The sequence below is a fragment of the Arvicanthis niloticus genome, chromosome 18 (genome assembly GCF_011762505.2).
Source record: "Arvicanthis niloticus isolate mArvNil1 chromosome 18, mArvNil1.pat.X, whole genome shotgun sequence".
NCBI classification, from domain to species: domain Eukaryota; kingdom Metazoa; phylum Chordata; class Mammalia; order Rodentia; family Muridae; genus Arvicanthis; species Arvicanthis niloticus.
In genome coordinates, this window is record NC_047675.1 from 6530586 (window position 1) to 6545948 (window position 15363).

The 15363-nt window shown below is 42.1% G+C and overlaps 1 protein-coding gene across 9 annotated transcripts in view; it reads left to right on the forward strand.

The window, feature by feature from the left end:
- The window catches only part of Slc10a7 (solute carrier family 10 member 7), a 210231-nt gene that overhangs the window by 31554 nt on the left and 163314 nt on the right, over positions 1 to 15363 (forward strand). The window contains exon 6 of one of the 9 annotated variants that reach the window (XM_076915439.1): positions 2365 to 2680. The exons of the other annotated variants lie outside the window; for them this stretch is intronic. The gene's annotated coding sequence lies outside the window, so the exon portion shown is untranslated. Of the gene's footprint in view, positions 1 to 2364; positions 2681 to 15363 lie in introns of those variants that run through there. 9 annotated transcript variants of the gene reach the window in all.

Genomic DNA, 15363 nt, shown 5'->3' on the forward strand with positions numbered 1-15363 from the left:
GGGTCATGGTTGCAGAAGGTTAAGAGTTCATCTTGAAAGGAAGCCATGGTAGCAGCCAGACATGGCAACAGGAAGTTGAGAGCTTACATGTTCAAATGCACACACCAAGCAGAAAACAACCAGGAAGTGGGGAGACGTTATAAATGCTCAAAGCTGGCCCCCTCCCCTCAGTGATACACTTCCTCCAGCAAGGCTTTACCTCTCAAAGGCACTTGAAGCCCCTCCTGCCCCCAAATAGCACTACCACCTAGGAACCAAGTGTTCAAATGAGGGACATTTCTTATTCAAACCGCCACTCTGTGTACTATTAAGGCAGTAATTCATTTCCAGTTATGCTTTTCCCAATGTCAAACCTTTACAGAAAAATTACGGTACATGCCTGGAATGTTTCAGTTACTTATACCTCTTCTACTTTGTCTCCACACAGGCAGCCATAGCCTTCTGGAGAAATGCCCTTAAGTGCTCACCTTAAGCCTGTGAGGAAGTAGCACTTTGAATGGAAGAAAGGGAGAGCTTTCTGTAGCTGGCAGGGCCTTAGAGGGGAAGAAATGAATGACTTCTTCGGATAACTTCTTTGGTGTTAGCTGTGCATCTTCGAAGCCATCAGAGGATGGAAAAACATGCACAGCAGTTTTAGCTGGATGGATCCTCTTCTGTCTTCTTTTCCTTGTGTAACTTGGATGATGTTAAACCATCTACTTAAATATCTCCTATGGAAAAAAATGATTTGGACATTAGAAAACATTAGCAGATTCTCACTCTTCACAAACAAACAAACAAAACCCAAGTGTCTGTTAGGACTGCTCTTAAGATTTCTGTTGCTGTGATGAAACCCCATGACCAAAAGCAACTTGAGGAGGGAAGGGCTTATTTAAAGGCTTATGTATTCTGAATCACAGTTTATTGAGGGAAGCCAAGGCAGGAACTCAAACTGGGTAAGAACCTGGAGACAGGAAGTGATGCAGAGGCCATGGTGGGGTGCTGCTTACTGACCTGCCCCTCATGGCTTGCAGAGCCTGCTTTCTTACAGAACCCTGCCCGGGGATGGTGTTACCCATAATGTGCTGGGCCCTCCTCCATCCATCACTGAATAAGACAATGCCTGCCTCCAGCCTGCTTGGAGGCATTTTCTCAAATGCGATTCCTTCCTCTCTGATGACTCATTCTAGCTGTATCAAGTTGACAGAACAACCAGCCAGCACAACAGAATACCCTGTGCAGGCCAGGTTTGCGTAGAACTCGCTGTGTAGCCCAGGCCCACCCTGAACTAGAGGTCTTCTAGCCTCTGCTTCCTAAGTGCTGATTTACAGACCCAAGTTACCACATCTGTCTGATAAATTGTGTTTTTTAAAATGAATTAAGTTGATGTTCTTTTTGTTTAAAATGAACAGTTTCTCTTTTATGGAAGCTTTACTCTATCTAAGATTAAATATATGTGAGAATACTTTTTTAGGTCATTTACTGTGATAAATACATTTTCTATATTAGGCATGTTGTACAAAGCAATCTTTTCTTTAGCTTTTTCGTTTCCCTAACAATTGTGTTAATTATTTTATATGTATAGTGTTATAGTATGCTGATTTTATAATTGGGCAAGTGAGGATGCAGAGGTGAGCAAACCTGGTTCAAATCCCACAGCTGGGAATTCCTGACCTCGACAAGACACTTGCATCCCTGTAGACCTCAGCTCACCCAAGTTAAAGCTCCAGGTATAAGCGATACTGAGATCCCAGTGCCGTGTTGGTCCCCCACTAAAGTGGTTACCTGAGTACTAGTCCAGGGAGTAGATGTCAGAACTATCAGAACAGATTGTGTGTGCCTACAGTCACTGAGGGGTGAGTTACTGTTCTGATGGAGTTGAGGCAGGTCCACTGTGAGGAGAGTTGGCTCTTGAACGCTAAACTTTCTCACCCAGTGTGGTTGGAACTTGCTCTGTGGGGTCAGGATAGCAAACTCTGGAAGATTTAAGAGAGTGGGTCTGGTGGAGAGGGTGAGCTCAGAACCTCGATACCAGATCGATGGAACCGTTTTACTTCTGTGGGGAGCAGAAGGAGAAAACAGTCGTAGTTCAGCCAACAGATAGCTTGAAAAGCTCCCGTGTGGCAGGCTGGTGGCAAAGTTATTGCCTGTGGTGGCCCAGAGATGCAGTCTGATTGGGTGGTGAGTGACAAGGCTGCTCCTGTGTGTCCTGCATCACCCTAGAGCTTCGGTTCTTAACCGTCCCAGTGCTTGACCCTTTAATTACAGTCCTTCGTGTTGTGGTGACTCCCAAACATAAAATTGTTTTTGTTGCTATCTCATAACTATAATTTTGCTACTGTTATGAATTGTAATATAGATATCTCTGTTCTCTGATGGTCTTAGGGTAACCCCTGTGAAAGAATCATTTGACCCCAAACGGCTGTGCTGGTGGGAGTTGGAGGAAAAGGCAGACCCCATCTCAATAATTCTGCTCCCTACAGAGGAGAAGCTGAAAACAAACCTGCCACACCCACACAGAGGAGACCACTGTGCTGTATTTGTTTTGATTTCAGATCTAAAATCTTATCAGGGAGCCAGTTCTACCCAAATATTTCTTGCCTCATCAACTGCTATAAAGGGAATCTGAAATGCTAGTTATGACATCACAGGTGCTTTTTTTCTTTAAAGATTGTTTAAATAAAGAGAAAATTTAAATGCAGCATTAGAAACCCTGTTACTGTGTGTCAACCTTCCCCCAAGTCCATTCCATTCATTAGGTTATATGAAATATTTCTCTCCCCCACCTCCGTGTGTTTAGTGCTTAATGCAGTCTTGTCAAAGATTACTTTAACATTGTGAACACACGTTGCCAATTACAAAACATTATAAGTTATTGCTAACGCTATTAGAAGACCGGTTTATGTGGTAACAGTGATTGGAGAGTCTATTGGATCCAGTTAATTGGCGATAAATTAATCATTGCTCTCTCGACAGCTTATCTGAATGACCTGCACCTTCTAATTGAATATTGTTTTATCTTATTGACTGGTTTGTTATTGCTTCAAAGATTAGGAGTTCAGTGTAGTATTTTTTCTATTGGTGTAGAAAAATCACGTTTTGTTATTTTTTTTAAAATGAGGATAAGCTGAGGAAAAATTTCCCATTTTCTCTCTTTGACTAACTTGGCTCACAAGATTCTTTTCATTTCTTAAAAGTGAGAAGAATTACACACGATTACGTAACTTTTAAAAAATGTGTATTCATTAAAATTATTTATTTAATGTGTATATGTGTGTCCTTGAATGCATGCATGTGTGCCATTTGCGTTCAGGAGGCGTCCATGGAGGGAGTGAGGGAGAGAGAAGGGAGTCGGATTTTTTGGGAACTGAAGTCACAGGCAGTTGTAGGATCCCCGCTGTGGGTGCTGGTGGACGCTGCCCTGCACAGCAGCAGGTGCTGTTTACTGCTGACCCATCCCTATGGCTCTGGCTCCTTCACGCTTCATCTTTGTATTTTTTAAATGTTCTTTTAAGCAGGTAGGGTGGCTTCCAATTGGAATCCTAGTACCTTGGGAGTGAGGCAGTATGATTTCTATGAATGCCAGGTCATTTTGCACTATAGAGTAAACCTGTCTCAAAAAAAAAAAAAAAAAAAAAAGTACCTCTGTCTCAGAGTGTGTTTCTCTCTCCTCTGTCATTCCACTCTTGGCATTTCTTCTTTTTTCTGGTGACTTGAATTATTTTAGCCATGATTTGTACGTGTGTGTTCCTCACATGCACAGGTGCACGGGTGCCACAGTGCATATGTGGAGGTCAGAGGTCTTCCTGCTGTGGATTTTCTGATAGACTTGCTATCCTCAGGCTTGTACACATGTGTCTTTATGCACCGAGCTGTCCTCCTGGCCCTTTGGTCTTTTCCCTTCCTCCACTGAGTGAGCTAGACCTTCTTTAGAAGGTCCCGAATGGCTTTGGCCCCTTTGCTGTCACCATCATTCTTATTGTCACTGTAGTCTCTTCCTCTGGGTATAACCACTTTCCAGACCAGAGTGGTGCTCCTCTGAAATTTCCAAACCCTGAACTAGATTCCCCCACATTCCCCACCCCACACAGAGACGTGGTTTCTCTGTGTAGCCCTGGCTGTCCTGGAACTTGCTCTGTAAACCAGGCTGGTATTAAAGGATATCTAGGACAAGCTGGGCTGTCCTGGATACCCAATGACTGAGGTAGTCCTTATACAGTTCTTCAAGAAGCTGCCTTGCTGGGTAGCTTGCCTGAGCTTGGTACTTTGTGAAGATTATCTAGGAGACACTGCACAGATGTGTTCTCAAGGTCCACCAGGACCCTCAGCATGCTGCCCCCCAGCACCAACCTTCTAGGAAGCCTTCAGGCTGTTCTTCTCTGCTGCCATGCTGTGAGCACAGGATCTGCTCTAAAGCTCTTGTCCCAATAGGCTATTTAGATGACTACCTTTTTTTTTTTTTTTTTTTTTTTTTAAAGAAATACTCTTCAATTTCCCATCTGGTCAGCTAAGGGGACTGGAGCTGTTGAAACTCATAGATTTCAAGGAGCTGGGAAGCTGTCTTTGTGGTTAGTGCTAGCCATACAAGCATGAGGGCAAGAGTTCAGATCCCCAGAATCCAGGTAAATGCTGAGTAGGTTTGCTAACTACCTGTAATCCCAGCACTGGGAAGGTGGAGACACGGAACCCCTGAGTCAGGCTGGCCAGACAGGCTGGGCATCACTGTGAGCTGTGAGTTCAGCTGAGGGGCCCTGCCCCAGTGGTAAGGTGCAAAGTGATAAAGGAAGGAAGGCTCCCACAAAACACTATTGACTTCAACCCTGGGCTTCCACAGGCATGTGCACACGTCTGCACATACACCTGCTTTTACACACACACAGCCACACATATGAACGTGTATACACACTTGCACACCTCCTATTCATAAAAGAAAATTTTGAGTCATAGTAAAATGAAAATTTAAATTCTTGGGTGATCTGGGGGATAGAACTGACAGGAAATTGACTTAGTTATACTAATTTTCATTCATTTTTCTCCATGTATTTTTTTTCTCAGTGGATCAAGAAATGGGAGTAAGATGGTAGAGTCTTGGGGAATTCACATCCTATTAAAGCTTGTGTTCAAATATGAAACTCTAAAGAAATGGAAAGGGGCTGGAGAGATGGCTTAGAGGTTTAAGAGCATTGGCTACTTTTCCAAAGGACCAAGGTTCAAATCCTAACACCCACACGTTGTAATTCTAGTTCCAGGGGATCTGACACCCTCATACAGACATACGTGAAGGCGGAACATCAATGTAATACATATATATAATTTATATATATATATATATATATATATATATATATATATATAGAGAGAGAGAGAGAGAGAGAGAGAGAGAGAGAGACCATTAACTCATTTGAAGATTTGCCAGTATACTTAGTTACTACTCAAAGAAATAAATTTCCTTTGTGGTAAGAAAATAAATTCTTTGTGTTTGTCTTTTAAATTGAATGTCATGTTAGTTTGACGTGTCAGGCCAGCCGGAGCTGTGTGAAACCCTGTCTCAGAACAACAAATGATACTGATTTCCTCCATTATCCACCACCAGCTCTTTGTTTTGAATTATGATAATCTGATAATTATCATACATCATAATACATTTGTTCCTTGGTTTTTAGAAGCTGTTTACCATCAGACTTGGTGGCACATGCCTTTAATCCAGCACTCAGGAGGCAGAGGCAGAGAGGCAGAGGCAGAGGCAGGTGGATCTCTGAATTTAAGGCCATTCTGGTCTATAGATCAAGTTCCAGGACAGCCAGGGCTACACAGAGAAACCCTGCCTCCAAAAATAAAAAAAGCAGCAGCTATTTCCCTACAATGGTAGGTTGTGTTTCACTGAATATCCTAGTTGATATTTTGTTACAGTGGACGTTAGAGTAGGTAGTACTGTCATAAAATAGGGCATTTGGAACTTACAGTGAAAGATAGTGTAAGGTTGAAATTACTGTATCGTAGTTCATATCAGTATCATTAAGAAGATAGTTACAGCAAAAAATAGGAATTTCTCTCTACAGTAAGCCCAGGATGAGCGTCTTGGGCATTTTAACCGACCAGTGAGTGTGCTGTCACCACATAAGAGCAATCCGAATACCATGTGACAGTGCTCATGTGATTTCAGATATCGCTGAAGTTTGCAGTCATATCTAAGTGTGTGATCTGTGAATGTGAAATGTGACTTTAGGATGAAGCGTCAGATTCATGTCAAGCATTAATCCTACTTGATTTATATTCTATTTGTGGAGCAAACAGTAAATGACTTTTTTTCTTCCCCTGATAGTATAGATTTTGGGTCTTGAGTAATAATCTCTAAACAGGTATTAAGATATTCATAGTAATTTGTTGCCTTGGGGAAAATATTGATGATTCCACGGCTACAAAAATACCATTTTTATCCTTGACTTTGAATTGCTCAGCCTGCGTCACTTCGCACTGTTTCATTTCCTCAGAAAAAAAACCCACTTTATAAAACCTTTCCAGGAGGTTGTTGCCAGAGGTTCTTTAGAAAAAAGAAAAGTCCAGTTTTTAAAAAAAAAAAAATAGGCCAGGGAGTTGGCTTAATGGGAGGTATGAGTGGTGTGTGCAGATCTCAGACATTGTCCCACAGTTTTGGTGTAGCCTTTAGCTAACAATTAAAACTCTTTGTCTTATCAGTCATCGCCCAACCCTAACAGATGGGTGAAGAGTTAATCTGATTTATATTTTCCCCCCAACTTTCCCGTCACATTACAATAGCCTATGATTAACATTCAGTGGACTTACAAGATGATTGATGGGCCTTAATGGTCCTCCATACATCCCTTTAAAACCATGCCAGGGTGAAACAGGACTGAGGTGCTCCAGAAGACCTATAGAAATAGAAGACTATTTGGTACTCTCTCCACTCAGAAAGGAATCTGCTAATATTGTCATGTTTTTCCCTGCCAGGACCCTCCCTGCCAGGACCCTCCTTGCCTGGTGTCATTTTTTCTGAGCTCTCTCGGGAGGAGATTAGTCTGAAACAACAAAGTAGCCAGATGTCTGGTTCTAAGAGAGTCCCAGAGGCCAGGCTACAGTAGGCAGTGGAAGCCGCACGGGGCTGAAGATCAAAGATACCTGCGCATTACTTATGGGCACATAGTGTGTGTTGTTCCCATTATTAACAGTCAGAGAAAATTTGTTTTCCTAATTAACCCTTTTGTTGGAATAACCTTAAATTTTAGTGAGTTTATTTCAGTTTGGATCAATTTTCTTTTGTGTAGCTAGTTGGGAGAAGTTTACCATCCAAAAAACCCTGAAATGAAAAGAGCTCTTATGATTTAAATCTCTCCACTGTTGTTCTTAGCCCTAGCAGACAAGCCATCAGAAGGGCGCCATCGTCATCTGCTGTGACCATGGGGGCATTGCAGTTGTGAGTCACAGTGTAAACCTCTGGTGAGGGGCTGGTTTTCAGTCCTGCATCAATGTGCACAAAGCACTGTTGTTTTTGAATCTTGAACTGTTTTAGAGTTGGGTGTGGGAGCACCCTTCCTGGTTTTCAAATGAATTCAGAATACATCTCAGTGGTGGGACTCTGCCCCCTACCAATCGCGGACGCCCTTCACATCGGTATTGCTAATGCTTGTTAAGAAATCTTAACCTCCTTTACCTGTTTGCCTCATACATGAGACTTTACATTCCTTAGTTACGTACGAATTTGGGAGACATGAATACATTTGCTATTTTAGGTCATTCCTGATTCTAGAACCTTTAAAAACGTGTAGCTGAATTTATTCCAAGGAATATGTAAAATTCCAATTCAGACCTTTTGGCGCCTTGGGCTCTTGGTGAGAGTATAGCTGGTGGGTCTAACTAGCTTCCTACTTGCTTTCTCTCTGTTCAACATTATAATGTAGCAGCAGCAGCCAATAAAAGCTTCAGTCTGGCACTCCTCATATGCCATCATAAACTACTGTGATCAGACTCGATTAGCCAGCCTTAGAGCTTTAAAATGTTATAATTCATTTTTTAAGAGCTGGCAGTGTAAGCTTGGCACAAAGGCTGTAAAAATGTCTTTAAATATAATTGGAGCTATGTGTTAGCCATGTAGCACAGAGTTTGTATTCTTTGTGTAGTGGTCAAGGATTCTCTGTCTTAACTCCTGGAGGAAATCGAAGCCCCTAGTAGCAGTTTACAGGTGCTAATATAATATGTTGATATCTCTGGAGTTAAATATCCAAACATGAATAAAGCTAGCTTCCTGCGTCAGGAAGGGCTAAGGAGGCACTGGGTTTTGGTTTTGTTTCTTTCCTCTTCCGAGTGGGATTCGGTGTTACTTGTCAGAGTGTGGTGTCCTCACTCTGACACACTGTTCTCTGTCGTGCACTCAGCACCCCTTGCTAGTACACACCCAATAGTACACACCAATGTGCTTGTCTGTCTTCCTGGATTAGCCACTTCCATCCACTGTGTCATACGTGCTTCTGTGCCTTAGTGAGTGGACTGATTTAAGAAGGGCCTACTTAAACAAAACTCTTCAGTGCAGTGCTGTTAATTCCTTGGACTTGATTACAGCGAGATTTGCTCTGCGGGTGAGTTAGCATTTCAGATCGAGGTACAGCAATGTATGAAACACCCACTCTCCGCTGGGGACAGGCAGCTCTTTCTGCTTTTCATGTCAGGGATCTCCCTAACGCTTATGTGCATGTATGTGGAGATCTTTTCTTCCCAGTTTCCCTCCCACTCTATTTAAAATGGGCATTTGCTTTGTAATAGATATTATTGAATTTAGAAAGCTGAAGAGTTTTCTTGTTCATGTTGTGAAGTTGTGTAGAGTGTGTGATGTGTGTGTGTGTGTGTGTGTGTGTGTAGCATTTTTTGGTTAGGCTGGCTGGCCATCTAATTCTTATGATCTGCCTGTCTTTGCCTCTCATCCACTTTGCTCACAGGCCTGCACATCTTTTTATATGGGTGTTGGGGATTTGAACTTAGGTCCCCAGGCTTGCAGAACAAATGTTTTTCCCTTGAACTATCTCCCCATATTTTTTTTTTTTTAATTATTTGCTTGTTCTGCTTTGTTCTTTATATTTTGTCCATTCCTCTACCTACTCACTGCCCCACCTCCATTTGGTTTGTGCTTCTTCGCATCATCTATATGGAAGGTTTTTGTTTTTTGTTGTTGTTGTTGTTTTTAATTAGAAATAGGAACTAAATTGTAAGAGCATACACCTAAGGTCTGGTTTGTTTGTTTGTTTGTTTGTTTTGGTTTTTCGAGACAGGGTTTCTCTCTGTAGCCCTGGCTGTCCTGGAACTCACTCTGTAGACCAGGCTAGCCTCGAATTAAGGTCTGTTTTTTAATCTCTCTCTCTCTCTCTCTCTCTCTCTCTCTCTCTCTCTCTCTCTCTCTCTCAGTTACATGCATAATGACTTAGTACTTGAATGGGTATTGAAGTCAAACCATAAACTTTGATGATAGAATAGCATACTAAGTGAGAATGTTTGCAGTGTAAATCAAGTTGGTTTTGTTAGAATGCAGTGACTTAATATGCGTTTTAATTTCTCTCTCTTTGGAAAGCTTAGGTTTGAGCACACAAGTTTACGATTTTTATTTTTAGTCTATAATGGTCTGAAAGTTTCATTTTCTGGCAGCTTATTTAATTTTTATTTATTTAATAAATTTCCCTAATTAAAATGTGTTATAGTTCATCTTTACCCAAAGTTTAAATTATTGACCTTGAGACATTTACTACTGTTTGGAATGGTGTCTTTGATGCTCAGTCACCTAGAGAGGCTGAGGAAGAAGAGGGAGGGAAGTAGTGGCTGATGGGAGACTCCTGTGCCAAATGTAGGTAGTGCTGTGTTTTATAAAAACAAGTGTCAGTGATCAACAAAATAAACGTCAACAACTGAGAAATATTGGAAGATTAACTTGGTATCTTAGTAATATTTTTTTTTACTATAAACATTTCATTCTTAGTAATATCTTAAATGGACTATTTTTCCTTTTTAAAAGTATGATTTGCATGATTAAATATAAACTAGAACTACAACTGATGATAATCAGATACCTAAGGATAAAGTTTGGGAAGCTGCCTGGAAGACGTGAGACTCAGTTATTGTAGCCTGGGGACTTTGCCTGGGGAAAAATGTATTGTGCCTCAACAGCTGAAGGGCTAGTCAGAAAGAAACAAAGCAAAATGGCAACTATTTCAACATGTAATTTTTGATATTTCATACTTAATTTTTATCCTTGGCAGAAATGTCAAAATATACTAGCTGTTTCCTATCTCCGAAGCCTTGTCTACACTAAATTGAACTGGGTGGGTGGAGTCCTTGAGGGTCAGAAAGAAGAGGCACCTTGGAAGTAATTCTTTGGAGTGTGCTCTGGTAGAATCCAATGGAGGTGTAGCTCGTTTTAGGTCAAGAAGAGTACAGCTGGGGGCTGATACAGACGTTTAAATTGTACTTAAGTATAAATAAGACATCTTTCATAGGATTTCCTGTGGATACTTACACCCACTTAAAATGTAATGTTTATGTTCAGTACTTATGTTCTAACAATGTTTAAGCTCACCAAAAGTTGAATTCCAAATCTAGAAAGACCCATGACCCTCACCTACCCCCATTACCTTCTCCACTGCAGTTTTGGAGGCCAGATTCTTCTAGCTGCTGCAGAAATGGCTATTTACATTAAAATCCACTTCCTGCTAATGGAATTGCTACGTTTTTGTTTTATACAAATGCATTTCTTTTGTGTACCCTAGAGAGAAAGCATGTGCCTCTAAGAAATAAAGTCTTTGCCCCTGTTTATCCTGGCCCCACCACATAGGGCTGTTGTTTATTGTCTTTTAATCAAAAATCAGGTGTCAGCATCTAATGGCTTGGAAGATGTATTACATTTTGTCAAGATGTAGGAATTTATGAAGAATAAAGAACACAGGGGATCCCCAGCAGGTCAGGAAGGGGTGTGTATAATGTTGCTGTTTAACACACGTACAAACATTAATATTTATAATGGAGTTTAGTATCTGTATTTATCCTTCCACCACCCTATAACATATTGTATTGTTTTGAGACTTAAATAGCTCAAGATTTACACACATGAGAAAACATTTTTTTTTTTTAGGAGTTTTTTTATTCTCCTTGATTTGAATTTTCCCCAGGTGTTTGTTAAAGAGCGAGCAGATTCCTTCATGCTGGGGTTTTTGCCTCATGTCAGCCCAGTCTGGTATTTACAGACATGAAGAGCTGACAGGCCGTGGAGTGCCCCCATCCCCGTGTGCTAATGGAATGTTGGAACTCTGGTCATAGCTTCTGGAGACCTGTACCGTAGCGCTCTCCTTTCTTAAGTTTTCCCTAATTATTAGACTGTACACAAACACACCAGCTTGGTTGGCTTGAATGATAGTGTTGGTTCCTTAACATTTAAAATTCATAGAAATGGTAGATAAATACATTTTTGCTTGAGGATTTGTTTTTTATTAAAATACCCATAAACCCCTGGAACCTGAAACACATGATCAGTGGAGAATGTTCCCAGAGCCAGTTTGGCAGTGCTGTACTTGGAAGTAACGCTCTGAAGAATACTTCTAAAAGTACCTTCCTAGGCTACAGGAAACAGCATACCATGCACCTTTATTTCTCAACTTCTAAAGTAATGATGTCAAGGAATTAGATTAGTGTGTGCAATTAACCGAAGTGATTCCTGCTTTGTGGTTTGGGTTTTGAAGGTGAGCTTGCGAGGTAGTGGACACCCCTCTTGGTGGCACACACCCTTTGGCTTTTCTTCACTTTAAGCATAATACAATTTGGAAAGAAAATCACACATAGAACAAAACAAAGCTACCAGGACCTCAGCATAGCTATCACCTGTGCACAGTGAAAGGCACACCAGTGAGCGCGCTGACTTCCTTAAGGATCTCCAGTAACAATTTAAGAATGAAAAAAAATCCTTTGTTCATATCTTTCTCAAATTTTCCTCTAGCAAACTGTAGTGATCTCTGCAGACTTTCCATGCTGGGCCCAGTGTGCTCAGCAGTGTGCTCAACAGTGTGCTCAACAGCTCATGGGGAGGATGGGCTCAGATGGGGTAAACATTTCTACTGAAAGAATACAGGAGATAAGATTGCCTTCTTAATTTTATTTTTTTATTCTTGCAGAGTTGGGGTGTATGGGGGTGGGGATGGTCTGTCTCCCTGAGGAAATAGTGATGGATCTCCACATATTTCAAGTTCTTTAAATTGATGGAAGGATCTTTAGATAACTGGTGCCCAATCAGTTAGCTTCTCACCAGTTAGCTTTGTGTTTTCAGTCCCTTTGAGTCATTTTCCTGCCTGCTGTATCAGAATGGGCTTTAGACAACTAGTCTTTAAAAAAGTTAAAAAGAAGTCAGCCTCCTGGAAAGGATGCGGAAGTGCAGATTCAAGTCACAAATAAGGAAATGCACGAAGCACATTAAACAGACGTAGAGAAATGGATTTCTGTCTTCTGTAGTAAGGTAATTGGGCACCACTGCTTGGCAGGGGCTGCCGCCACTGAGCCTGCTCTGGCTGCCACAGGTTGATGGGCAGGTGATAAGGCAGCTTCCGCCAGGGTCTGCACAGGAGGCCTACCTAATATGCTGTCTGCCCTAAGGGCCTATGGGAACACAGTTGGATTATTATGTTAATGCATGAGCCCGCTGCCCTCTTCCTATCCCAGCTGGGTTCCCTGTTGTTCAGAACTGCTTTGCCCTGACAGTGGAGTAATATGCTTCATGATTGAAAGGGCAAAGGGGCTTGAGAGGAAAAAAAGGAAAGAGAGAATAGGCTTGCACAGATATGCAAATGAGGGCCGGAAATCTGCCAAAAGATTTACCGGAGTAGAGGGGAAGTTTATTTGGAAGTTCTCCCTGGAATGCCATGCAAAGCCCTCCTCTCTGTCTCTTTGTTGGCCTTGATTTCCTTGCTGGTGTTTGGTGCTTGCTGCTGGGGAGTGCCTCTCACACACTTCAGCTGGTATTTGAAATGAAGATGGTGCGACTTATTAAGAGGCAGGTGCAGCTCACCAGCATCCATAGCCCTTAGTATTTACTCTGCTGCTGTTCTGCATGTTTTAAGGATACTTAAGGATTTATATTTTGTATTAAACCGTCACTTTTATTTGTCCTCACTTTTGATACAGGTTTGAAATCAGGGTTATGTTTTGGAGTGGGTGAGGTAAGGAAAAGGTTGGGATATTTTCTTGGCTTTGTGTGTTTTTGTATAAGTGCAGTTTTTTTTTTTTTAAATATATTTTTTACTGATTCTTTAAGAATTTCAAAATTGTATTTTTGTCATATTTACTCCCTGCCCCTCCCAGATCCACCCCACTTCCCAACTTCCTGGCTTCTGTCTTTTTTTTTTATAACCCAGTCAATTCAATTTGTGCTGCTGAAGACCCCCAAACTCGGGAGACCCTTCCTCAAGTCTCAGGAAATCATGACCACCCCAAAATCACAAGAAACCATACCTGGATGCAATCAGCAGAGGTTTATTGAGGAGAGTTGGCTAGCCAAGGTCAAGACTGCTTGTCCACGCAGGAACAGAATTTTGACAAAAGGCCAGCAAGCTGTGGGCCTTTTCTTATAGCATGGAGTAGGGAAAGGAAGGAATTTTTGCGTGGTTACACATGATTGGTTGTTTTACAAATTTTGAACATAAGTTGGCTGTAATACTTGGAAAACCTCAAGGGGGGGGGTGCAGGGTAACCAAGAACAGTGGAAAGTTAGCTACTTCTTGGAACCACCTAGATGACTTGCATCTTTCTCTGTGGTCAGGAATGTCTTCTTGCTTTGGGCCTTCCCCACCCTGAGGCTTGAGGAATGTTAATCCAGCAAGTGTCCTCTGATTCAGGGATAATGCCCTCCACCCAGAATGTGTCTCAGGGCAGTGAAGGCCTGAAATCTTACATTCAGTTCCGCCTTTTGTTACCTGCATTCTCTTGCTCAGGTTTAGGGTAAAGAAAAAGCCTGTATATATTTCATAAAATGGTCTTTATAATTTTTTTCTCTACACTGCCTATACACTCACAGGTAGATGTGGATTCATCCACTGGAACACGGTTGACCACACCCTTACTGAGAGACTACCTCTCTCTCTCAGACGCATCAGCTGTCAGTTGCTCCTCAGTTAGGAATGAAGGTCATGAGCTCCTTCCCAGTCCCCTGAGAGTGGAATTTCAGATGCATTGGAATCATTCATCGTTTGTGGTGTGCTTTCATTTTAATGCGGCTGTGGCGTTTGATGCATAGGACCCTGTCAGAGTTCTTGCTCTGGAGTTACTGTTCTCTATAGTAGCAAGTGTGGAAACTGTTCTCCAGCATCTAAAGCGTGGATGTGAGAAGTTTGAAGGTAGCATATGACTGGACATTATTTTTCACACGTCTTGTGTCTTTTCTTAACACTTGTTGCACGGGATGAACAAGGCTGGCACGCAGAGGGTGCCTGTGTACACAGGGACTGAGAAGTAGGGATGGCTGCTGTTCTTACCATCGTTTTCCCCAAATCAGCACGCCTCTTACAGTAATGGAGGCTTGTAGATTTACAAGGAGGATTTCTGACCCTCAAGGTCATCAAGTGCTGTCAATCAGGGGCTGTCAAAGGGCTTCATAAGCCAATCACAATTATCTATGTCTAGTTAAAAAAAGAGAATCCACAAGATTACTTTCATTAAAATGTAACTTCACACCATTTTAATTCAGTATTGGAAGTTTTGTGAAGCGTGAGGTTAAATATCTGGTGTGACTGAAGAAAGGCGACTTGTTCTAAAAGGGTCATTATAGCTGAGGATGGCATGTGGGTATGAGTGCTCGTGCACACAAGGGTGGGGAGCCTGAGCACCTGCATGCAAAAATTGAACATGGCTGTACCCACCTGAAACTCCAGTGCAGCGTGTGGGCATGGGAGTGGTGACAGAGAGTGGAGGACCAATGGAACGGCTGCTCATCCTGTCTAGCTGAAAACCTGAAAGCTCCGGGTTCAGTAAGCTCCTCTGTCGTAAAGGGATAAAGTGGAGGGTGATGGAGCAGAGGACCTGCATCCTTTGATTTCTGTGAGCACACAGCTGCATGAGTACACACATGCAGACACACGTATGCACACACATGTTGCGGCCCGAGCTGGCCCACACTTGGGGCCAAAATGTTGGGGACCGCTCTATTAATATTTGAACCCGCACTGCCACAAGCCTTGGGGGCTAAACTGTTAGAGCCCGCACTGCCCCAAGCTGCTTCAGTCTGAGGGTCGGGGTTCAGCAAGAGAGAGAGAGTGAGGACAGACTCGAAGTATGGAGACCAGACAGAGTGTGATTCAATCCGGTTTATTCTTCAGTCTCTCTTCTCCTCTTCAAGTCCCAAGTCTTGAGTTC